At 43.5% G+C, this 26,139-nt stretch overlaps 1 protein-coding gene across 1 annotated transcript in view; it reads left to right on the forward strand.

Moving 5' to 3' along the window:
• Positions 1–26,139, forward strand: part of LOC126109673 (uncharacterized) — a 320,193-nt gene that overhangs the window by 179,888 nt on the left and 114,166 nt on the right. The window lies entirely within an intron of this gene.

Below are 26,139 nucleotides of genomic sequence, written 5' to 3' on the forward strand. Positions count from 1 at the left end.
GAACCCGGGAACCCGGGCGTGGGAAGCGAGAACGCTACCGACGACCACGAGATGCGGGCCACGTTTTGATTCCGCAGCCACTATGAATCAAGACACAAAGAAATGAGACTTTAGCTGCTAGTGAAAAGTTGAAAATTTGTGCCGTGCTGGGATTCAAACCCACGTCGCCTGCTCACTAGACGAATTCTCTGACGACTAAGCCACCTGGACACAGTGGTCACCACAACCGCGCGGGCTACCCCAGCACGCCTCCCGTCAAAGCCAAATTCTCAACTTACCCAGACACTACTATTGTTGACGGAAGTTAAAATCTTTTGGGTTATTAGGACGCGTTATTTTTCTTCTAAAATGATCGACGTTTCGACCCCTCTGCGTGGATCTTCCTCAGGATCTTCTGGTGTCCACTATTGCTACTGCTAAGCAGTAGAAAAAGCAGTAGCAATAGTGGACACCAGAAGATCCTGAGGAAGATCCCAGCAGAGGGGTCGAAACGTCGATCATTTTAGAAGAAACATGACGCGGCCTAATAACCCAGATTTTAACTTCAGTGACAACGGGCACGAAAACCTGCAGACTTACGTATTACTAATGTTCTCCCCCTCGGCCATTATCCTCATTTCTCGCGTCACTTCGCCGATTCCCGTGAGAGTTTGAGCGTCCTGTGCATCTGCACTGAAGTCATCAATTGCTCGTTCCCACCGTAATTATGCATGTGGTGCTTGTTCTTTGGGACTTGGCAGGAAGAATGGGCACTTTTTGATCGCGCAGCCATTGTGAATCACATGTACAATTAAGGTTAGAACAAACAATTGATCACTTCAGTGCGGATGCACACCGGTATCGAACTCTTAAGGGAATCGGCAAAAAGCTGCGAGTAACGAATAATGGGAAAGGGCCACTACATCAGTAGTTCATCGATAAGCTGAGTATTTGGATCTGACTGGAGGCGTGCTTACCGTAGCCCGTGCAGGTCCGATGACCTCTGTGTGCGGATGGCTGCCGGCACGGTAACTCAGCGAGTTCGGTCAGAGGGTTACCTACCCTCCGTAATAAAATAAATAAAAAATTACTGAGTTAATGGATCAACGACGAAACTGAAACGGGTGTCTTGCGACGTCCGCCACGATCAGATGCATCGAACGAAAACGAACAAAAAGAAAGAAAAAAAGGCTCAGTGGCCAGAGCACTTGCCTAGTAAACAGGAGATACGGGTTCGAATCCCGCTCAGGCGCAAATTTTCAATTTCCCCCGTTGATTTAAAGCAATGCCCACCGGCAGCTAATGCCTCTTTTCTTTCCGTCTTTTTGTCATTTGTTATCCTACTTAGACTTCAAATTAAAACATTGTCGTAAAACTTGGAATTCCCAGGACCGATACCTTGCCAGTATCAATGTAAAAAACAGGCAAAAACTGTCGAGATTTTGGATTCATGATATAACGGCTCTTCTTCTTGATGAGTTGGTATCATTTGTACTTGGCCTCGGCTATAACTCGGCGACAGTCGGTAGAGTGTTGAAATCGTTATCAAGTTACGAAGACGACATTACACAAAATAACAGTGCTGAACCGAAATATCGACGTGCGTGAGATATTTACTTCACCAAGAATCGTAATTAATCGTTCGTAATTGATGTTTAACTGATTAATGATGAAATATTAATGATAAAACCAATACAGTCACATCCACAACAAATTGCCTACAAGCTGGTCGTAATTTCAAGTACCTAAGAAATCGTAACAGTGGGCTTGTTATTTGAGTCAAAGATTCTACACAAGCGCCGAGCGCTACAGTCAAATATTATCGCTGCGCGTAATTATTACTCGGAAGTTTCATGTCAGTAATTTGATAGAATTTTAAATCACAGATGCACGACTTGGCACGAGAGGGTGTTTTATTGCACAATATCAGTCACTTCCTATCCGAGCCTTGAGAAGAAAACTTTCCCAGGTGTTGGGGGATTTAAATTATATGCTTCGAACCTATCACTGAAGTTCCATAAACCACTCGCTATTATGAATGAAAATTGTCTATCAGTGTTCGTTGCCTAAATCACTGTCTAAGTAATGTTTAATTCAATTATCTAGTTAAAAGTTCACTTTATTCTAGTAGGTAAAAGTCCTCCGTTCGAATTCTAATGCTGTGATATTTGAAGTCAGAAGATCGTATTACTGCGTCATAATAGATCGCAATTATTCAATCTCCAAAACAATCTAAGCGCGCCTACATGTACGAGCATTCAAATATATGACCTGCTTCGGCTAACTCTCGTAATGTAGTGACAATGCATTGAATTATACTTAGTCATTACTCACGATTCCCAAAGAGTACTCGCACGAAGTATTCTATGGGATCGTTGGTTCTACTTTGCGAATGTTAATTTATGCTAATTTTGCGATTTATTATGATTTTGAATTTAATTTTACTGAAATTTAATCTTTCTTTCGTAGGTTCCTAAATTGTCAAGTCTTAGATTCCTGATTTAATTACTTGTTATCGTCTTATTAATAGTGATAAATGGAACTTCGTTCGCTTATTCACTTTTCTGGGAATTTAGGACTTAGGGCGAAATCTTTGGGATATTGGGAGCTAATTTTTGATTTTTATTTCTCGTCCGAGGAAATGGCATTACACTGAGGTGGATGAACTGATCTAGATACGCAAATAAATTTCTACTGAACCCACAGAGCGCGAGTAATACTCGCATCCGGCCAATTTTTTACGCGAAATTCAAATACGGATCCTCAAAACATTCTCGAGATAAATCTACGTAGAAATTTTCCCGGCGTCTTTAAGACCGACCTAATTTGTGAAAGAGCTGCATCTTGGCTCGGTGCTGAAATGCTCTGCCTACAAGTTGGGCTGCCTGGTTTCGGCTCAGCCGGCCGCGGTGGCCGATAGGTTCTAACAAGGGAACCTCCCCATCGCACCCCCCTCAGATTTAGTTATAAGTTGGCACAGTGGATAGGCCTTGAAAAACTGAACACAGATCAATCGAGAAAACAGGAAGAAGTTGTGTGGAACTATGAAAAAAATGAGCAAAATATACAAACTGAGTAGTCCATGTGCAACATATGCAACATCAAGGATAATCTCAGTTTAGGAGCGCCGTGGTTCCGTGATTAGCGTGATCAACTGCGGAACGATAGGTCCTAGGTTCAAGTCTCCTCTCCAGCGAAAAGTTTTTATTTATTTTGGCAAAGTTATTATCTGTCCATTCGTTCATTGACGTCTCTGTTCACTGTAATAAGTTTAGTGTCTGTGTTTTGCGACCGTACCGCAAAACCGTGCGATACGTAGACGAAAAGACGTGCCTCTCCAATGGGAACCGAAAACATCTCAAGGTCATAGGTCAACCGATTCCTCCACAGGAAAACACGTCTCATATATTCTATACGACACTGGTGACGGCATGTGCGTCACATGACAGGAATATGTAGTCGACCCACCTAACTTGTACACTTGGCGAATGGGAAAAAACATTCTTCTACGTTGCCCGATTTAGGTTTTCTTGTGGATGTGATAATTACTCCCAAAAAAGTGATGAAAACATAAGAGTTTGTCACATAAACTGCAACAAATGAATCCAACAGTTTCGCAGTCGCTCACTTTTCCCTGTGCTCTGTCTAAACATGTGTTTCAAATTTTTCCGTGTGTAGACCGTCAAATCCTGCCTATGTCCAAGCAAATCTGAACATGTCCTAGAATTTTGGAGAGCGAAGTTGATTATGTGTGAGTGCCTGAACGTTGATAATTGTCTGAAAATAAAAAATTAAACTTTTCGTTCGAAGGGAGACTTGAACCTAGGACTTCTCGTTTCGCAGCTGCTCACGCTAACCACGGGACCACGGCGCTCCTGAGATTAATTTAACTTTGATGTTGCATATCTTGCACATCGACAACGGTTTGTATATTTTGCTTATTTTTTCATAGTTCCACATAACTTCTTCCTGTTTTCTCGATTGATCTGTGTTCAGTTTTTCAAGGCCTATCCACTGTGCCAACTTATAACTAAATCTGAGGGGGGTGCGATGGGGAGGTTCCCTTGTAAGCATTTCAGTCCGGAACCGCGTGGCTGCTACGGTCGCAGGTTCGAATCCGGCCTCGGGCATGGATGTGTGTGATGTCCTCACGTTAGTTAGGCTTACGTAGTTCTAAATCTAGTGAACTGATGGCCTCAGATGTTAAGTCTCATAGTGCTTAGAGCCATTTGAACCATTCTGTCTCGGCTCATGATCGATGCAGTTTGTTTAACATTGCATGTTCTACAAGCATCTCCGCGAATCGTTAAATACACAAAGAAGAAAAATTAACTATCCAGACAGTCTTCGTTAATAATCTTTTATAAAAGATCGGTAATTAAGAATTTATATTTTGTGTGCGGCTGGTATTTATCAAAGAACAAGAAGTGCATTTTTTCATAAAAATGTCAGTCCGATTTGAAATTTCCTGGCAGATTAAAACTGTGCGCCGGACCGAGGCTCGAACTCGGGACCTTTGCCTTTCGCGGGGAAGTGCTCTGCCGAGATTAGGTACTGGCGGAATTGCAGCTGTGAGGATGGGTCGTGAGTCGTCCTTGGGTAGCTCAGTAGGTAGAGCACTTGTCCGCGAAAGGCAAAGGTCCTGAGTTGCAGTCTCGGTCCGGCACGCAGCTGTAATCTGCTAGGAAGTCCCATATCAGCGCACACTCCGCTGCAGATGAAAATTTCGTTCTGGATGTCAATCAGATGTTTTAATTAGCGTGTACTTGATGACGTATGTATTAGATCTGAACGGAAAATAACGAAAAGTAATAACCGGCTCGAACCAGTACATAGCAGTATCGAGCGCTACCGATTTTTTTTCTTTAAGTATTTTACGACTCACAGATTTCCTCGCAGAACATGTACCATTATTGAAAAATATACACCAAACGGGAGTCGAGGCTGGACCACCAACATTGTAGTTGAGCTATCTACCACAGAGCCATGTGGCCCGTCGCAAAAATCGTCCGTGAATTACTCAATGAAGAACACTCGGAAATTTTAAAAATCAATATTCTCGATTGGCCGATTCGTATGGGTTCTGAACTTCTCGTATCATAAATATAAATCCAATTGCTGTGCGGTCTCCTCCTGAGCCGCTTCCGAGGGAATTGTTTCCACAATGAAGTTTATCTCTACAGTTCTGTCTGCGCACCTTTCTGGTAGATTAAAATTGTGTGCTAGACTGGGAGCGCGTTTCACGCACGTTTTCTGCCGACTGTCCGCGAAACACTTACTTACATGCTTCATAGATCATTGGAACGAGTCACTTTACGGGATATGTATACATGATTAGTGTTAATACTGATGAACACATTTTTAGCCCTACTCACGCAACTACAATACTCAAGTAACTACACTTCAAAAGTTTTTTTTTTTTTTTTTACAGGGTACCAATATTTAAATAGAAATTATTTCATGGAATGCTCCGGAAAAATGATTTTTAGGATAGATTTCAAAGTGGCTTGCTACAACGTTATTGCGAAATTTTGTTGCTGCAGATTGATCTCCTTTCTCAGCCACTTGCCGCAGTGGATATACCGGTTTCCGTCAGATCACCAAAGTTAAGCGCTGTTGGACGTGGCCGGCACTTGGATGGGTGACCATCCGGGCCGCCATGCGCTGTTGTCGTTTCTCGGGGTGCACTCTGCCTAGTGATGTCAATTGAGGAGCTACTCGACAGAATAGTAGCGGCCGCGGTTACAGAAAACCATCGTAATGGTGTGCTGACGACATCCGCATTCTCAGTTGAGGATGACACGGCGGTCGGATGGTCCACTTGTGGCCTGAAGACGGAGTGCTTTTTTCTCAGCCACTGACAGCTTTAATATAGTGGGTATAAATGTCATTTTTTTCTAGTATTATAGGTGTGTACATCACGGCTCTTCTCAAACTGTGATGGATTGTTTATGACCAATTTCATTATCGAATATATGTATTGTGACGGTTCTGTTAAAATGCCTAACTGTGCTCGCTTTTGTGCAATCAATACTTTCCTTGCAAGTTTTGATCTGCCAGGAAGTTTCAAGTCAGTGCATTCGCCGCTGCACAGTCAAAATTCGTTTTGTAAACAATTTTTAATTTTTCTCCCCGACGTTCAAGTCGTATCCCAAATTCTTACGGATTTCGTACATTGATTGCTCTAAATATAGAATAAATAACATGGTGGGGGGGGGGCGGTGGGATAGGCGACAACTGTGTCTCATTCGCTTCTAAATTAGTGCCTTTTTTGCTCTTCAGCTCTTTATAACTGCTCTGGAGATTAGATTAGATTCAGTTTTCGTTCCAAAAAATGAGATTCTCGTGGGTATGGAACATGTCAGTGTTTATTCGAATTCTTTCGCCCACTGTGTTTTATCTTCAGTATCGTGGCCAAAATTGTCAAAAATCGTTTCCAAGTGCCATAAACGTGAGTTTTTCTTCAATCCACCTCATAACTCTTGCGGTCCGCAACGCCTCACGTGTTCTCTACGAATTAATCTTCCTCTAGGTCGACTTCTACTAGGTGCTCCATTCTTCTGTAAATAGTTAGTGTCAGTATTTTCAACCACGACTTGTTATGTCCACAGAGCAGCAATTTGTTGGTACTGGGATGATAACGTTTTTCCTTTAGTCTCTGGCTTTGGCGGTCATGTCCGCCGATTCAGACGTTGGCGAGTGAAGCGGCAAACTGCGCCAGGACGAGCACTCGCCATCGCAGCTAGAGACCTCTCGTAGCGAAGCCCTGCACTACAGACGGATGACTGAATGAGGAACTAGTAGAGCCCCTAGCAGCGGAGTGATGAAAAGCAAAATGGTTTCGAAAATTCGACGATCTAAATTTCTGATCGTTCCTGTTTATTTCCTACCTCAAAATTATTACAAAACAGATTAGGCTGCTCTGTTCGTTGATTACACTATTTTTGCGTACTTAATATATGTTAGAAAAGTTGTGCTCTCATCTGATATAATGCAAACTGAATGCCCAGTGAGCATAATGTAATAAGACGTTACTTACAAGATTTCTTTTCGTAATTCAGTATTAATGAAACAATTGTAACCACCCCTTTATTCATTTAAAATGGTGGTGTCTAACTGCATAGCATTGTAAATGCAACATGTGTAGTAGCAGTTTCTTTTTCCCTCCCAAGTCTTGGTACACTTCCATCTACGCAGTACGGGGATGCGATTATTTTTACATTAAACAGTAACAAAATAAAGGCACTGTATTGTGGGTTCCAGAATTTTAAACAAGAAAGAGAGCCTTAAAAAAACTTTCTCGCAATGCAGTATCAGTAGTACTACAATAATAGACCTCTATTGTACATACGTTATTCATTTTTAAATTGTACTTATTACCGGTTAGCGAAGGTACTCCACAAAGCATTTTTCTTATTTAGTTAGTGGTTTCAGACACTCTACCATCCGTCCCAATTTAATGCGCAGAGGTAGTAACCTTTTTTTTTCCAAACCCGCAAGATTTTTTCGTAAAGAAAAGAGCGAAGGATAACTAAAATAGTATATACATAGGATGTTTAGTAAAATAGCTTAGCAACTAATTTTTCTTAAATGTTGAGGTTTAGCTCCAAATATTTAAATGTCTCAGGGATAATACAAAGCATTTAGTATTGTAGGCGATATATTTTAAAGGTGTATTATCCGAAAGTTTATAAAAGGATATGGTCAAGGAAAGCATGTACATTTAATTGGTGTTCGCAATATCATTTTAAATACAAAGAAATTAAAATAAGTAGAAAAAATAAACATAACGAAAAGAATGAATAAAAATATAAAAATATATGTGTGAATAAGATATGCAATTAATAAAGTAAAAAAAAAATTGAACAAAAGTAGTTTAAAAGCCTGGTTGTTTGCAGCAGCATAATCAGGTGTTGTTTCTAGTTTATGAGTGGGTTCCAGGTGGGATCCGAAGCACGGACCCCACGGGGGTACCCGGCATGCTCCACATGCCAGGGCAGAGGTGGAGGCCAGGGTTCGGAAGTCTGAAAATTCCGGCCCGGCTGGGGCGAATAGCCCCAGCCGAGGCGCTGGAACGTTCCAGACCCCTTACCACTAGACCACCGAGGACCCCGGCTGTTTCCTGCTCTGGAGTCCAGCTAGTGGTTGTGTTAACAGCACTTCCTGCTGCCCGCCGTGTTTATGCTGAAGTGGCGGGGCTAAAGCGGCAACATTCGAACGCTAGCAGGGGAAGCTGTTGTTTACCTCCGTCTGCTAGCCGGGTCTTCAGTCTCAAGATTTATTTCAGCTGTGTGGACACAGTTACTTTACAATTTTTAAGGCTGCCGAATATCCGTTTTGGCAATTATGGCCGATTCTTGTTAATTCGAACCTCGATAAATCGAATTTCTTGAGAACTCGAACTTGTTGTCTAGTTCAACTTGTTGTCTAGTTCCGTGGAAAAACCTCGATAAATCGAAGGATGATTTGTGGTACTTTATAATTCGGAGCCATTGAAATGATATGAGTAGATTGTCTCACAAACATTGTATAATTCCAACTCAGTGACTAGCTAACACTCGGTAGTTAGAAATGTTTCATCAGTTGTCCAGGAAACTGTTTCGTTACTCACCTTTCGTGACACTCCTTTGTTTTCAGAACTGACTATAGTATATAAATCTGCTATAAACATAACTTCAAAGAAATACAAATGTTTAACTTCCGCAGAAAAAATAGTGCTTTTATTGTCGCTATGTGGAGCGGGAAAAAAATTGGCCGCTGTGGGTAGGACTCGAATAATGAGGCTTCTGCACTAACTTAATTATTAAATAGGCACTTTTGCCTGTTATCGACATTGATACCGGAAAGATTTCGGTCCCAGGGGTACAAAGATTTTCGAGATTGGTTTCATTTTATTAACATAATTGTAACAAAGTCATGCAGGACGCAAGCGACCGTTATTATAATATCAGTGGTTCTCCGTCCAAGGTGAGTGGGTTGCAACGGTAGTCTAACAGCAGGCAAGGAATTACTTTCATTGCTCACATGACGCGTTTCGAAATTCATCCATTATCAGAATAGTCTGCGAATGTTCGTTTGACACACAACTCCAAACGCCATGTCTATGTGCAGTAATCGCTACTGCATATCGGTCGATGGATAAATTCCGAAACATTTCATATGAGCAATAAAGTCATTCCTAGACCAGTGTTTGACTTCTGTCATTGCGAACCAGTCAGCTTTAATTCAGAAGTAATAACTGTCTTAATTTCAAGTTTGTCGTCGGATAACACATAGTAAAAGTGTGTGTGTGTGTGTGTGTGTGTGTGTGTGTGTGTGTGTGTGTGTGTGTGCTGGGGGAGGGGGGGAGCGAGCGCGTGTGTCGTCAAACAAATCGGCCGTGAACTACTGAATTAAAGAAGTTCGGAAAACTTCACAGTGGATATTTTTCATTGGGCGACAGGTATAAGAGTTCTGAACTCCATGTATCAGAAATATAAATAACTACAGCAATCCAACAGCCTTGTGCTGGTCTCCTTGTTAGCTGCAGCCTAGCGGACTGTTTCCAGAACAAATTTTCACTCTGCAGATTTAAAATCTCGTAGCAGATTACAACTTTGTCTCAGACCGAGATTCGAACCCAGAACTTTCGTATTTTTGGAGTAAGTTTTCTGCCGAACTTCTGCAAAACAATTACATGCTTCATAGATTATTTGAACCATTCTTTTAATCGTAATGATAGGGAACGACTCAATTTACAGGCTATGTACACGATTCGTATTGAAAAAAATGGTGAATAGATTTTTTTTTAGTCCAACTCAGGCAAATACACATAAAAACTCGTGTAAATACACTTCAACTATTTTTTTACCGGCTACTAATTTTTAAATGGAAATTCGTTCAAAGAATGTTCTGCAGAAATGATTTTTCGTTAGATGTGAAGCGTGCTTTTCTAAGTGTCAGACGTATTATGTTACTGGGAAAATAATCAAAAGGTATTATTACTACCACCCAGAACTCCTCTCTGAACCACTGACAGCTTTATTAATGGGTAATAAAGGTTGTTTTTTTTTCTCCTGTAGTGTTGTAAGTGTAGACATTACTCTTCTCAAATTGTGGTGGACTGTTTATGACGATTGCGGGTCAACACCACATTTTGTACTTACTGCTGGCTTTTGCGCAGTCAGCACTTTCCTTGTAAGCTTTACTACACCAGCAAGTTGCAGATCAGTGCCTTCTCCGCTGCACCTTCAAAATAAAGTTTGTTCATTGGTTGACTTGGGAGGAGGGACCAAAAAGCAAGGTCCTCGGCCGCATCGGCCGTCCCCTTTCAGAGGATTCATCCCGGCATTTGCCTGAAGCGATTTAGGGAAATCATGGGAAAATTAAATCAGGATGGCCGAATGCGGGTTCGAAGTGTCGTCGTCCTAAATGCGAGTAAAGTGTGTACTTGCGCCACCTCGCTCGGTAATACATTTTGTAAATAATTTTCATTTTGTCTCCATGATTTTTAACTCGTTTCCCAATTTCTCGTGAATTTGATACGTTGATTGCTGCATGTACTAAATAAATAAGGTGAAAGTTGAGGGTGGGAAGGGAGGAGGTCGGAAATAGGCTACCACCCTTCTCACTCACTTCATAACTATAGCCTTCGTAGTTCTTCAGCTCCTATAACCTCTGTCCGAACGCTAGATACTCTTTCACTCACTGTTTTATCTCTGGTAACATGTTAAAAATCAGATTATGTATTATGAACAGTCTTGTCAAAAGCCTTTTCTGAAACGAAAAATGCTATAAAAGTGGATTTGTCTTTCTTCAACCGAGGCGTTGTAAATAGTTCGTGTCACTATGATGTCCTCAGAGTCTATCGTGACAGCATGTTCAGTAAAATCTTCTCCGTTTTCAAGCCGCGTCAGTTCAAATAAAATTCACGAGCTTCCGATGGCTTTCTCTACCATCACGGCCAGGAGCAAAAACACTGACTGCCGGGGTGCAGTTTTTTTTTCTGTTTTCTGATTTCATTCCCCTGCCCCATATGGGCAGGGAAGGGTTTTAGCAGCACAATCCGCCGCTCTTCAGCCGAGTGACATGACAACTAACACAAGAATAAAATGTTACATGTAAGGCGATAAAAAAGGGGGACATGAAAGAGAGTAAGAGGAGATAATGGAGGTAAAAATACACTGACATGGAGACGGTCATTGAGGGACAATTAAAAAAAGCCAACATAAAAAAACAGTTGGCGATTTGTAGAACACAAAAAAGACACTGAAGTCACATGCACAGGTTAAAAGTCGGCCACAGTATTAAAAACACTCTATAACAACACACTTTAAACCCAGTTGGAGCACACACGATGCCGGCCGGAGTGGCCGTGCGGTTCTAGGCGCTACAGTCTGGAACCGTGAGACCGCTACGGTCGCAGGTTCGAATCCTGCCTCGGGCATGGATGTGTGTGATGTCCTTAGGTTAGTTAGGTTTAAGTAGTTCTAGGGGACTGATGACCTCAGATGTTAAGTCCCATAGTGCTCAGAGCCATTTGAGCCAGCCAGCACACACGATGAAGAATAAAACTGCCAGCTGGGACCTGCTGAGGGAGAGGCCGGATGGGGTGGAAAAGGAGGGGAGAGCAAGAGGCATCAGGGGAGGCGGCGGGATGAAGAGAGTAGGGGCATCAGCGAGTGCACCAAGAGGTAGGAGCCTGGTGGGGCAGGAGATGAAGAGGGAAGACAAGGCAGGAGGGAGTGCAGAGACACTGAAAGGAGGCACAAGAGATGGAGGGGGAGAAGGAAGGGGAAGCCGCTCAGGAGGAGGGAGGGGGAGGGGAGGGGAGGAGAGGTAAGGTAAGGTAAGGTAAGGTAAGGTAAGGTAAGGTAGCCCTGAGGAGGAGGCAGGAAGATGGGGTTAGAGTTGGTTGGAAGGTAGATGTCAGGGCGAAACTCATCATCCAGGAGGGGTAGATGGTGAAAGTTGCGTTGGGAAAGGAGATGGAGGGTGTGGAGATGGAGGGTGTGGAGATGGAGGGTGTGGAGATGGAGGGTGTGGAGATGGAGAGAGGGTGGGACACAACAGTAAAAGCGTGGCAACTGGTTGGGGGTGGAGAAGAAGGGAGACACCAGGGGGTGAGGGGGATCAAGGTGGCGGACAATATACAGGGTGCGGATGTGTTCAAGGAAAAGGTGAAGGTGAAGGTGGGGGGAGGGGAGGGGATGTTGTAGAGGATGTGAGTGGGGGATGGTAGGCGGATGCGAAAGGCGAGGTGGAGTGCATGGCGTTCGAGGATTTGGAGGGCTTTATAGAACGTGGGAGGGGCGGAAATCGAAGCAATGTTGGCATAACAAAGGATGGAGCGGATCAAGGATTTGTAGGTGTGAAGGATGCAGACCCCATGTCCAGCCGGACAGGAGTTTCAGGATGCGGAGTCTGTTGTGAGCTTTGTGTTGGATGGTGAGGCCAAGGTAGTTTAGGGGGAGGAGTGAGGTGGATAGGATGGCCATAAATGGTGAGGTAGACGGAAGGAGCGGGTGGTGCGGCCTATGATGATCGCCCGCGGCACTGTTTCCCGCTTACACAGCCACGCCTGCGGCCTCTGCGACCAATCAGAAGAAGCCAAAACGACGCGTGCTCGGAAGGCGAGTTGGGCAGCTCAGGCCCGCCGCGGGACCGTGTGACGTCACGTGGCGCAAGCGCCACGTTTGGAACAATCGCTCGTGGCTCCCCAGACGCCTCGGGCATCCCTCTTTACTTCTTCCTTCGACATCCAAAGCCCGACCCCACGCCTTAGTAAGTCGGTAGTCTCCATCAAATTGCTGCTATTCATTCTAATCTCAGCTGGCTCTTCTATAATGGAAAACAGTATTCTGTGTCCACTTTCCAGGCAGTGCTCAGCTATGACCGAGTTGTCAAGCTCCTGTGCTAGGTGATATGATAGAGCATTTCTGAAGTTGATGACTGGTCTTAAAGGGGTATGTTCTTTGAGCACATTTTGTGGGGATTTTGGCGTAGGTGCCTCTGGATTTTTTGTGTCATTCGTTTTATCTGGCCTTTTGAGAACGTAGTTTTGGTACTTGTTGGAAGTTTCTCTGATATCTTGCAACTGGGTCACTGGTCAGTTTGGTGATGTTGTCCTTCAGAAACACTAATGTTTTGTCTTTGTATTTCTTTTCATTCATACTCAGAGTAATGTTCCTTTTGTTTGCCCCTGTTAGTATGGCATTGTTTTGTTTTAGCCTGTTGGCTGTGGTTTCCATCGGTGTATTGTCATTAGAGATTATGCTGGATTTCTGTGTTCCCGTTATCTGTGTTTTTTCTGCAGCAACTAATTCTTTTGTTAAGTTTGCATTAAAATTTGGTGCACGCCCGTGTTTCTTATGACATCTTCTACTGTTTTATGTCAGATGTGTGTGTTAATGTCATGTTTTCGTCCATTTTCCAGTAGGCGTTCTTCTCGTTTGATGAGGTTAATGTTAGTTACAGCGTTGACTATCATGGAATTGGTGTTTTTCATTGTGCTGACTGTTTGTAGTGGGTGTGCTTGTGCTGTTTGCAATCCTGTTCAGTTTATCCTGTTTTTCTTGCATAATTTTCTGTATGTTTCCCTTATCCCTCTCTGTTATTTTCTCAAACTGACTTGATACTCCAAATTTATTGCCCATTTCTAAATCTGTTTTGTAATATTCGTTGTTGAGCAACTGTTTTTAGAGTATAGTTCCCTAATTTCATGTTTTACTCACATAATCTCCTTTTTCCTTTTTGCCTTTACTTGGTGTAGATGACATGCTATTTACAGAGGTTTTTTTTAATATTGCATGGAATAACATTACGAGTTAGAGAATTTTTATTAAACTGTGTGTTAGTCCTTTTCTGTTGCTCGATAAAACGCTCTGCACTTACGCGAACTGTCTAACCTACATAGACGCTGCCGCATTCGCAACGGACGCTATATGCACGAACGGTGTGTCGTCTTTAACAGAGAGCAATATATATCTCGCGGATGGGCTGGAACATGTCTCTCCAGCACACGTCCTAACTTGCTGCTCGTTGCCCCACAGCATGGCGTCCAAGTTTTATGCCACTACTTACTGAAGCGATAGCTCGGTAACGTTCGCACCTGTCAAAAAAAGCATTTCTTCTACATAGGACGGCATCAGCTGCCTCAGACGCTGAGTTGTGAAGCAGCTAATGGCACCAGGGCCAGTCCTCGCCAGCTTAGCTAGAGACCTCTTGTAGCGAAGCCTTGCACTACAGATAGCTGGCTGAGGTACTAGTAGAGACCTCTAGTAGCGGACTGCTGAAAAGCAAAATGCTTGCGAAAATTCAACGACTTAATGTTCTGGTTCTTCCTGTTTATTTCTTCCTACAGACTCTATCATCAGTGCTCTGTTTGTTAGTTACACAATTTTTGTGTCCTTTACATATTACGAAATTGAGTATTTTCACGGTATTCAGTGGAATTATATCTCCAGTGCCCGCATTTATATAAGACGTTGTATGAATGCACAGGCTCCTAGCCGCATCAGGTGGTTAAAAGTTACATAAGGCGCTACTTTCACCATTACCTTCTTGTAATTTAAGGAAAAGTTTTGTCAGCGCAATTAAAAAACTAAAATGGTGGTGTGGCACTGAATTTCACAGTAAATTAAATATTTGTAGTGGCAACTTATTACTTCTTTCCAACAATAGGAAGTTCCGTTGACATAGTAGTGGAATGGGGTTACTTTTACATTACGCAATATTAAAATAAATGTGCTGTATTTTCGGTTCCAAGATTTTAAACAACAAAGAGAGATGTAAAAAAATTTCCTCGCAATGCAATAGTACAATAATAATAGACCTCTGTCGTACATTATGTTTCAAATTTATTTATTACATATTAGCAAAGGTCTCACAGAGATACTACAAATGTTTTCCATGCTTGGCTAGACTCTTTCATTAATCCCAACTTAATAGGTACAGATTATAATGATTTTTCCCTGATCCACGAGATTCTTTCGTAAAAATTATTGATAACCCAAATAGTATGTGGTCAGTAAAATAGCTTAGGAATTCATTTTTCTAAAATATCAAGTCTTTACTCTCAAACAAAAATAATAAGGCTGATTTGAAGTTTTATGTTATTGGCATTCAGCACGCTATGAATCAGAAGAACAATTTTCGTTAAAGAAAAGTTTTTTTACTTAATTCTTGTAATGCTACACACATATCATGCAATTTGTTTTGAAAGTGAGATATTTTACAGTACTAATATTTCGAAAATGTATAAACATGTGCGTTAGGGAAGTGTGTGTGCATAACGTAATTTTAAATACATAGAAATTAAAGTGAGTAAATAAATTAATAAACGTAGTCAAATGAATGAAAAAAATGTAAAAATAAATGGGAATAAAATAAGCAATCAATAAAAGAAGTGGTAAAAGGTAAAAGCCTGGTTGTTTGCAACAGCATAATCAGGTGTCGTTTGTAGTTTATGAGTGGATTCCACGTGGGATCCGAAGCACGGACCCCACGGGGGTACCCGGCATGCTCCACATGCCTGGGCAGAGGTGGAGGCGAATAGCCCCAGCCGAGGCGCTGGAACGTTCCAGACCCCTCACCACTAGACCACCGAGGACCCCGGCTGTTTCCTGCTCTGGAATCCAGCTAGTGTCCGTGTTAGGGTAGAGCACTTCACACTGCCCGCCGTGTTTACACTGGAGTGGTGGGACTAAGGCGGCAACATTTGAACGCTAGGCAGGGAAGCGGTTGTTTACCTCCGTCTGCTAGCCGTGTCTTCAGTCTACGATCTATTTACTCGACTAACCATTTATTTTATCTGTGTAGACACAGTTACTTTAATAAGTAAAACTGGTGGAAATCCGTTTTTGCAATTATCCATAATTCGTGCCTCGATAAATCAAACATGTTGTCTAGTTTCGAGCAAAAACCTCCATATATGAAAGTCGGAATGTACACCTCAATGACACAATTATCGCAGCGTAACCAGAACCAATAGATGGCGCTATTAGCTTCTTAGTGACTGAAGTCTTAGGAAGTTTCCGTCAGTGACAATATTAAGCGCCGCCATCTTATCCTTCTGAATAAAAAGTAACACTGAATTGACTTGGCTAGGATATACGGCTTCACTGGTTTCCTTTGTGCCGAGCGGTCTAAGGCGCTGCAGTCATGGACTGTGCGGCTGGTCCCGGCGGAGGTTCGAGTCCTCCCTCGGGCATGGGTGTGTGTGTGTTTGTCCTTAGGATAATTTAGGTTAAGTAGTGTGTAAGCTTAGGGACTGATGACCTTGGCAGTTAAGTCCCATAAGATTTCACACGCATTTGAACATTTTTTGTTTCCTTTGTGTATTAACAACTTAAGCGAAGCAATTTCATTATTTCGATAGATTTTATTTATATCTGGCTTCTTTGCGATGTGAAACGAATTATTGAGTTCAATTTTGTGATTCAGCTGCCTGCGTATTTCATTTCATTTTAGTTTCGTTTTGTTTACGAATAGGAATGCCTAGAAAACGATCGAGTCTCTGTGAGTACATGATAACCGCTAGAAGCCCGTGGACTATGCTGTCTCAAGGATCCAAAGAAGATTAGACTTTAACTCCGTCTTTGTAAACGGCTTCTAAAGCGAGAGTATCTCTTTACTCACCGCATTTTATGAGCGAGTCGTTCGGTTCAAATGGCTCTGAGGACTATGGGACTTAACTGCTGATAGTCATCAGTCCCCTAGAACTTAGAACTAGTTAAACCTAACTAACCTAAGGACATTACACACATCCATGCCCGAGGCCGGATTCGAACCTGCGACCGTAGCGGTCGCGTGGTTCCAGACTGAAGCGCCTAGAACCGCTCGGCCACACTGGCCGGCCAAGTCGTTCGGGCAAAGATCCATTACTCATACGAACCAGGGCAGGTCGCTGGTAAGAAATAATCTGTGAAACTGGTACTGATGTGGAATGACACAATGAGGAGGGAGGGAGGGAGGGGGAGAGAGAGAGAGAGAGAGAGAGAGAGAGAGAGAGAGAGAGAGAGAGAGAGAGTTGGGAAAGGTACCAGTATGGTGGCTTAAGGCCAGGTTCTGATACAAATGAGCGAAATTTGTCTCAAAAAATGAAAAGACATACAAAGGAGTTTGAAGTACGCAGACTGCGTGCAACGTAGCCCCTCAGCAGTCATCTGAAATCAAAAATGGATAACATCACCCGATCCTATTTTCCATGTATGGAAACTTACACCTAACCACAACGAAATAACCTTGAAGTTAACGACATGGTGCTAAGTCGAACTTTGCATACGATTTTTGGGGGATTGTTTCGCTCATTATGGCTTTACAAAAAATAGTTAATATTAAGAAATTTCGTATATTATAGGTATTATCTCCCAAAAAATGTGTTTACTTTTGAGGGGTCAAAGGTAGAATTTCGTAGGTTGCACCATTTTTATTTATGTTGCACACAGTCTTGAAAAATTGTTTCTAGAGGAAAACCACTTTAAAGTTTAGGGAAAACTTTGAACGAATAACACATATAAATTTGCAAAAAAAACTACATGTTATTATACTGTTCTGATGTCGCTGAACACAAACTTGAAGTTAGGTTTTTAGTATTCAAAGTGGCTAATCCAATATGGCGGAGAAAAATTTGATCAAAAAGTGTTTTCACTACTTGAAGTTAGGTTTTTAGTATTCAAAGTGGCTAATCCAATATGGCGGAGCAAAATTTGATCAAAAAGTCTTTTCACTACTTAGCTTCAGTCAGAAATTGCAGGATCGTATATCAACCCTCCCTCTAACTCGAATTGTTCTTTAAGACCAATTCCCTTCATTCTTCCTGGCGAGAAAAGCCGATCCGTCGGAGTTGGATACGCTGCGTACGGTAGCCTGCACACGTTGTTCATCAGCTTTTCCGGCGAATATGTTTGCATGGATACTGCAGTATGAATCATTTTGTGGACGTGCGTCACGGCACGACAGGTTTTCCTACTTGAGCCGGTCGTCTCCGGCTGAGAGATTCCCAAGGGGACCGTGGCACTGCTTGGAACAATGGGCTGTAGAAACTTTTGCAACTCACGGATTAAATTCATTTTCGTCGCAATATTCTCATTTAACTTTCAAAAAATGCGATAAAAATCGAATTTCCGATCATTTTCAATGAGAACCTTGCCTTAAGAAACAACGTTACCTCACCTTGTCGAAACTTGGCAGTGTACACTGAAGTTCAAATTAGTTGCATTTACAGCTTAATACTCGGTGATGCAACCACGCCGGCCGCTGTGGCCGAGCGGTTCTAGGCGCTACAGTCTGGAACCGTGTGACGCTACGGTCGCAGATTCGAATCCTGCCTCGGGCATGTATGTGTGTGATGTCCATAGCTCAGTTAGCGTTAACTAGTTCTAAGGGGACTGATGACCTCACATGTTACGTCCCATAGTGCTTAGAGCCATTTGAACAAATTTTTGAAATGTACAAAAGCAACAGAAGCAAGATTTTTTTTGTTATTATGCAAAGGACGTCGGCACGGCACTCACGAGTGTCCATTTTCCGTCTTTTTCTGATCCATGGTAAAAGACCTTCTTCATTGTTATGGAAGGCAGACCGACTTACAACCGAATGAAGGTCGCAGTTCGTAATCGAGTGTATGGCTTCAAATGGCTCTGAGCACTATGGGACTCAACTTCTGAGGTCATTAGTCCCCTAGAACTTAGAACTAGTTAAACCTAACTAACCTAAGGACATCACACACATCCATGCCCGAGGCAGGATTCGAACCTGCGACCGTAGCGGTCTCGCGGTTCCAGACTGAAGCGCCTAGAACCGCACTGCCACTTCGGCCGGCAATCGAGTGTATGGTGTCACTTTCTGTTAAGAGAATATGATAACTTGTACAATATCATTTCAGTGGTACAGGGTGGCGCACGAAAAATCGGCTCCGAGTACTAGAGTGCTCATTGTCGCTTACCAATCGTCATCTATTGTTTCGAAGTTGTTGTTTGCATTGGTTTATTTCTTATTTCTTCACTGCCTAATTATTACATGTTTATCTATTCTGCTCGTAGCGGTCAACAAATAGTGCGTAATTGGCGAGCAGTCTTTACTCGGGGCCGGTTTTTCGTGCGCCACCTTACATTATTTCACTGCGATCAGCCACATAACGCTGCAGTTGGCTAAACGGGATGTTTTACAGAATCATGAAAATTACAAGTTTGTGAGAATTCTGTCATGAATAAAAACTCTGTACTCGAGGAGGGAGGCATGTGCCCCCTCTTGGCGCCTTCCATCTTCAGTCAGCTATGCTACTAATTTTCAATTTTTCAGAAGAACCATATACCAAGCACAATGAACGGTGAACGAGTAAAAATGAACGGTTCCCAAAAAAGAGCGATATAATATAATAAAATAATGGAATAAATGATAATAAAATGTTGAAATGCGTGGCTTTCTAAAATGTATTGAATTAAGGAGATTAATTTTTCGGCATTAGTGACAAGCACAATAAGCTTCACCTTCGAAGTCTTGGCCGTGTTCCCATTGAGCTTATCGGATCTTCGTAATTTTTCCCAAGTACACAGGTGGGCTTCAGTTCTTGTCATGATCGTACTATTTGAAATAAGAACTCACACGACGTTGCTGTTAATAAAACAATATTGTATTTTTATAAAAGCTGCACATACGAAATACATACTCGTCACTTATTCATAGCGGCCCTAAAATGGCGGCCTACAATTGCTCGCTTAAAAATGGCGTGCTTCTCACTCGTTCACTAGCTGAGCGCGAATCCTTCCCTCCTCCTACTGGTACCAGAAAAAGTCCTCTGTTTTTTAACAACTGAAAATCAAAAATACCTGACGGTAGGCATAGGCTCTATGATGGGCTACCGCTACATATTTTCTCTTTGCCTTTATAGAACACGAAAACATAAAAGACATGCAAAAGGTTTATCACAGCGATCACTAGTGAACTAGTTCCCAAGGATGAACGAGTTTGCCCATCTCTACTGCAGAGACGAAACAGAGGTTGTACAGACCGGCCATCTGAGCGCTAGTGGCCATGACAAATGAATCACTGACGCTAGAACCCCTCCAGTATGCACGTACACTACTGGGCAGTTGATCGGCGAAACGTTGTTGTGATGTCTCGTGTAAGGAGGAGAAATGCGTACCATCACGTTTCCGACTTTGATAAAGGTCGGATTGTAGCCTATCGCGATTGCGGTTTATCGTATCGCGACATTGCTGCTCGCATTGGTCGACATCTAATGACTTTTAGCAGAATATGGAATACGTGGGTTCAGGAGGGTAATACGGATCGCCGTGCTGGATCCCAACGGCTTCGCATCACTAGCAGTCGAGATCGCAGGCATCATATCCTCGTGGCTGTAACGGATCGTGCAGCGACGTCTCGATCCCTGAGTCAACAGACGGGGATGTTTGCAAGACAATAACCATCTACACGAAGTTCGACGACGTTTGCAGCAGCACGGACTATCAGCACGGAGACCACGGCTGCGGGTACACTTGACGCTGCGTCACAGACAGGAGCGCCTGCGATGGTGTACTCAACGAGAAACCAGGGTGCACGAATGGGAAAACGTGATCTTTTCGGATGAATCCAGGTTCTGTTTACAGGATCATGATGGTCGCATCCGTGTTTGGCGACATCGCGATGAACGCACAATGGAAGCGTGTATTTGTCATCGCCATACGGGCGTATCACCCGGCGTGATGGTATGGGGTGCCATTGGTTACACGTCTCGGTCACCTCTAGTTCGCATTGACGGCACTTTAAACAGTGGACTTGCATTTCAGATGTGTTACGATCAGTAGCTCTACCCTTCATTCGATACCTCCAAAATCCTACATTTCAGCAATTTTGAATGGCCAGTAGTGTATTATACGCCTTTGCCAGTGAATGCAGCGCTTGCGGATTGCATTTTCTGGGGCCTGTTTTGTTTTGTTCACCTGCTATAAGGTAATTTCACAACGCGATCTTCGTACGTAACCTTGCACCATGGAAAAAAAAGGTGGCTAGAAGCATGTGCTGTCCTAGCGCGATAAAACTGTTTGGTGTGTGTGTGTGTGTGTGTGTGTGTGTGTGTGTGTGTGTGTGTGTCGTCTTCAAAAACATCGCGAAACGTTTCCGTTCTGCAAGTGCTACTGCGGCGCACAAAGAAACTTTAACGGGGTGGGGGCAGTGGCTGTTTGTTGTGCGCATTTCCTGCGAGGCTTTTCCTCGTTTCCCGGAGCGCCTGCCGACCTTTTACGGCGCAGCGTCTCTGTGCTCCAGCGGCGGAGAGCGGAACATCACACAGAGAGTGATGCGGGCGCGTTGCGCAGTGTTTCTAGGCAGCCCGGACAAGCCGCACAGCAGCAAAGGAAGGCGAGGGCGGTATGAAAACACCGCAAAGCGGGCCGGCGCAGGAGATCAAAGGCGGAGCGGAACCGCCAACAAATTGCCCCGCATGCGCGCATTACGGCCGCCTCTTCCGCTGGCGCACCGCGCGACAAGTAGTCGTCTGCCTGAAATGAGGGGAAACCGCCGTAAGCGTGTCTCCCAGAGGCACCGACGTGTTAATAATGGACCGCAGTAGGCCACTACCACGCGACCAACAAAATAAACAAAGCCTACCTCTAAGGTTCATCACGAGCGGACGACGAAACCTACTGCAAACAACAAAAGCATACAGTCGTGGTTTCTTACTATGCTACTAGATCATTTACAGTAATGCAAATAGCTATTTATACATTAGAGCGTGGAAAAGAAAACTGCCTTTATTGACAATACCGAACCAAAAACACTAATTAGATATGCACTATACAAAAATGGTTCAAATGGCTCTGAGCACTATGGGACTCAACTGCTGAGGTCATTAGTCCCCTAGAACTTAGAACTAGTTAAACCTAACTAACCTAAGGACATCACACACATCCATGCCCGAGGCAGGATTCGAACCTGCGACCGTAGCGGTCTCGCGGTTCCAGACTGTAGCGCCAGAACCGCGCGGCCACTTCGGCCGGCTGCACTATACACATTGGCTAGTCGCCAATGCAGCAATGCTGCTATATACAGGGTGAAAAATATTTAAACCGACAAACTCTAGGAGGTTGTAGGGGATATTAAAACAAATATTTTTCCCAAATGTCATTTTTTCGTATGAGGATTATTTAAACCGGTGGAGGCCGTATTACGCTCTTCAGTTGCAGGCAACTGCTGTCTACCAGTGTAGTAGTGCTTTGTCTCTGTTTACTAATGGGGCGATACACCTGGAGTGAGTACACTGATATGGTTGGTGTGTATTGCGTAGCGCACCACAACGGACGATCTGCACAGCGGGTTTATCAACAACAATATCCTAGTCGTCGTATCCCGCATCATACGACCTTTGCTGCTGTGTACCAACGTCTGCGTGAGCCCGGGTCGGTTAGCAGATTACCTGGACAGGGACGCTGTCACTCGGTAAGAACGCTGCAATTTGAGGAAGCTCTCTTGCAGCATGTGGAGAGGGATCCTTCAATCAGCACTTGTGCAATTACACGTAACAAGGGGACGAATCAGACGAATGTTAGAACAGTCCTTCGAGAGCAATTGATACGTCCATTTTACTTGCAGCGTGTCCACAACTTGGGACCAGTTGATTATCCACCCAGAGCACAGATTTCGCAGTGGTACCTGGAACAGTGTGAAATGCATCCTACATTTCCATCCTATGTGTTGTTTACCGATGAAGCAAAGTTCGGGCGTGATGGAGCCTTCAACGTGCACAATTCACATGTTTGGAGTGAGGATAATCCACATGCCACAGTTACTAGCGCTCATCAAGTGCGTTTCTTCGTTAATGTGTGGGTCGGTGTTGTCGGGTACTGTTTAATTGGGCCGTATCTGCTACCTAGGCCATTAAATGGCAGGCACTATTACATTTTTCTCGCCAGAGCATTGCCAGAATTGCTGGAAGACGTCCCGCTCCCTACAAGACAACGCATGTGGTTCCAACATGACGGGGCGCCGGCACATTTCAGTCGTCGTCGTGCGTCGATTCCTGGACCGACGGTTCCCAGAAACGTGGATTGGCAGAGGTGGTGCTGTACCGTGGCCTGCTCGATCCCCAGATATGTCCCCTCTGGACTTTTTTGTGTGGGGACAGATACGGAACTCCTGTTACATCAGAAGATGATTTGGTTGCCCGGATAGTAGCAGCAGCAGGAACAATTCAGGATACTCCTGGAGTTTTTACCCGTGTCAGACAGAACATGATCCGACGGCGTAAGCTTTATTTGCGGGTCAATGGAGGAATTTTTGAAAATCTACTGCAATTGAAATTGGGTTGTGGTAATTTGTTGTCTCTTGGTGATAACAAAATGGAAAAGTGTTAGTTGGTTTAATTAATTTGCCGCCAGAGAAATCTTCCTCTACCGGTTTAAATAATCGTCATAGGAAAAAATAACATTAGGGAAAAATATTTGTTTTGATGCCCCATACAACCTCCCAGAGTTTGTCGGTTTAAATACTTTTCAACCTGTAGAATGAACAAGCCTTTACAAAACAAAATACAAAAACGTCTGCACTGCTCTACTGCACTGGGAATTAAGTATTCATGCACCAACAGAAAATGACACTTCTAACAAAGCCAGAAAATGTTTAATACTTCGTATGCATACCCATCCGATGTATTACTTCTCGCAACCTCCGTGGCATGGAATGGACCAATTTTCTTGTAGTTTACGACGTGATACCTTCCAATTCTCGAAGGAGAGCCTCTTTCAAAGAGGCCTTACTACGGATGTCGTGTTTTCTCACTCGTGTTTCCAGCTCACTCCACAAGTGTTCGATGGGATTCAGGTCCGGACGCTGAGCTGGTGTTTTAAGAGTGTGTGGAGTGTTGTAGAGCAACCACAGCCGGACAATTTGCGACGTATGTTTGGGATCATTGTCCTGTTGGAAGTAATAATTTGTAGGAAGCTCCAAGGCCTCAACACACTGTTTTAAGTTCTGTTTGAGAATGTTCATATTCACAAATCTGTCCACGGTACCTTCCACAAACACTAATTTTCCGACACCGGAGGCTGACATACAGCCACATACCATCACTCCACCCCCTCCGTGCTTCACCGTGGGTTGAATGTTGTTTCGGTCGAGGTCTGTATTCGGTCTTCTCCAGACCAAGATCCTACCATCACTGTGCACGATATTAAATTTGCTTTCATCACTAAACAATACAGTATCCCAGAAGTCTGCTGTCTTGGATACATACTGTTTCGCGAATTCCATCCGCCACTTCCTGTTCTTTTTGCTAATGTAGGGCTTTCGTCTCGGGACCCTGGCTCTGTAGCCCGAACGACTGAGAATGGTACGAACCGCCCTTGGGGTGATGTCCTTTCGCAAGTGGTCATGTACATATGCGGATAGTGCCGACGCTGTCGTTTTCGGGATTTTCTTGATGATTTTTAGTAGCTTTCTGGTCTGTCTTGTTGTAAGCTTCTGTGTGTGTGAAATTTTATGGGACTTAACTGCCAAGGTCATCAGTCCCTAAGCTTACACACTACTTAACCTAAATTATCCTAAGGACAAACACAAACACACCCATGCCCGAGGGAGGACTCGAACCTCCGCCGGGACTAGCCGCACAGTCCATGACTGAAGCGCCCTAGACCGCTCGGCTAAGCTTCTGTGGACGACTGTGTCGTTCTCTGTTGATTACTACATGTCTGTCCTTATATCGCTTAATGATAGATTGCACAGTCGCTCGGCTTCCTCCTATGATGATCGCAATTTCGGCGTACGACTTGTGTTGAAGATATTGGGCGACAACGATGTTTGGTTCCTCAATGGTCGTTTCCTTCCCTTCCACGGTACCCACGTCCGACGTGCTGTTGCTTCACGGCCGCCACACGACTACACAAGTGTGGCATGCCCTCCGGGGCTGCGTCAGCCGTTTGTTTGATTGAACGTAGTCCGCTGTATGAATACATTTTGCACTGTCGTAGACCGTGCGGAGTGTAACATATTTTATTTTCCCAGAATAGATTCGTGGCATACGGGAAGCTTCATTACCAAGAACATGGTTATCTGACGCTACATCATCGTCCTTACTCGTATCGGCGCTGTGGGTGGTTTACTATCCCAACATACCATCGTAGTTTGTCACCATCTACTGTATGAATACTTATTTCCATGACTGTATCTGTCCACATGTTCCTACTTGTATATAGAGGTATTTTAATTTCGAGGAACCACGTAAATTGCGATCTTGTTCGTGAACGTTTATTGGAACAACGATTAAAAATTGACTAAGTTTCCTTGTCAAGGAAATGTGTTTTATTTTGCGAATTGCTTTAATTTCAGGATTTTATTATTTATACAACAAACAGACAGTGAACATAAAATATTGTTTAAGTTGTGGTCCATGAGCTTTTATGAAAGATTAGTGACCCATCTGGTTTCGCACAGGCAGCACTATGTTGAGGACCTCCTTAAAAAATACCAAAAGATCTGTTCTTGTCAGCTTAATATCAAGTACGTCCTGCGTCGCAGCTCTTTCCAGCATTGCAGGTAGCTCCCACTGGGACAAAGGTGTCAGGCAGCCTTATGGCCTGAAAGGATGATTGCAAGGAGTTCTGTCATTCACCACTACCTGTAGATGATAATGAAATTCTTTTCATAGCAGTGGGCGGACTCGTTAAATTCATCACAGCTCAGCCTATTTGCAAGTAATACTGGGCATATCAAAAAGAATCATCCGATTTGGCACGTCTATATTTTTCAAATTAATAAACATACAAAATCAATTTTGTATGAACGGGAAACTTAAAAAACGTTTTTTCGTAGGTGTTCGGTACGCCACCCGTGAGATACGCGGCATTCAAATTATTTCCACACTGCTGCGAGCATGCCTTCAGTTACAGCTTCGACAGACTTTCGTATGCGATGTCTGAGTTCATTCAGTGTTGTTGGCAACGGAGGCACGTAAACAGTCTTTTATAAACTCCAACAAGAAATAATCACATACAGTCAGGTTCGAATCCTGCCTCGGGCATGGATATGTGTGATGTCCTTAGGTTAGTTAGGTTTAAGTAGTTCTAAGTTCTAGGGGACTGATGACCTCAGATGTTACTGGAGGCCAGTAATTTAAGGCTGAATCATCTGGTCCAGTGCGACCGATCCATCGTTCAGTAATCCTTTGATTTAAAAATTTCCGCTCTT

The sequence above is a fragment of the Schistocerca cancellata genome, chromosome 12 (assembly GCF_023864275.1).
Source record: "Schistocerca cancellata isolate TAMUIC-IGC-003103 chromosome 12, iqSchCanc2.1, whole genome shotgun sequence".
Lineage (NCBI taxonomy): Eukaryota > Metazoa > Arthropoda > Insecta > Orthoptera > Acrididae > Schistocerca > Schistocerca cancellata.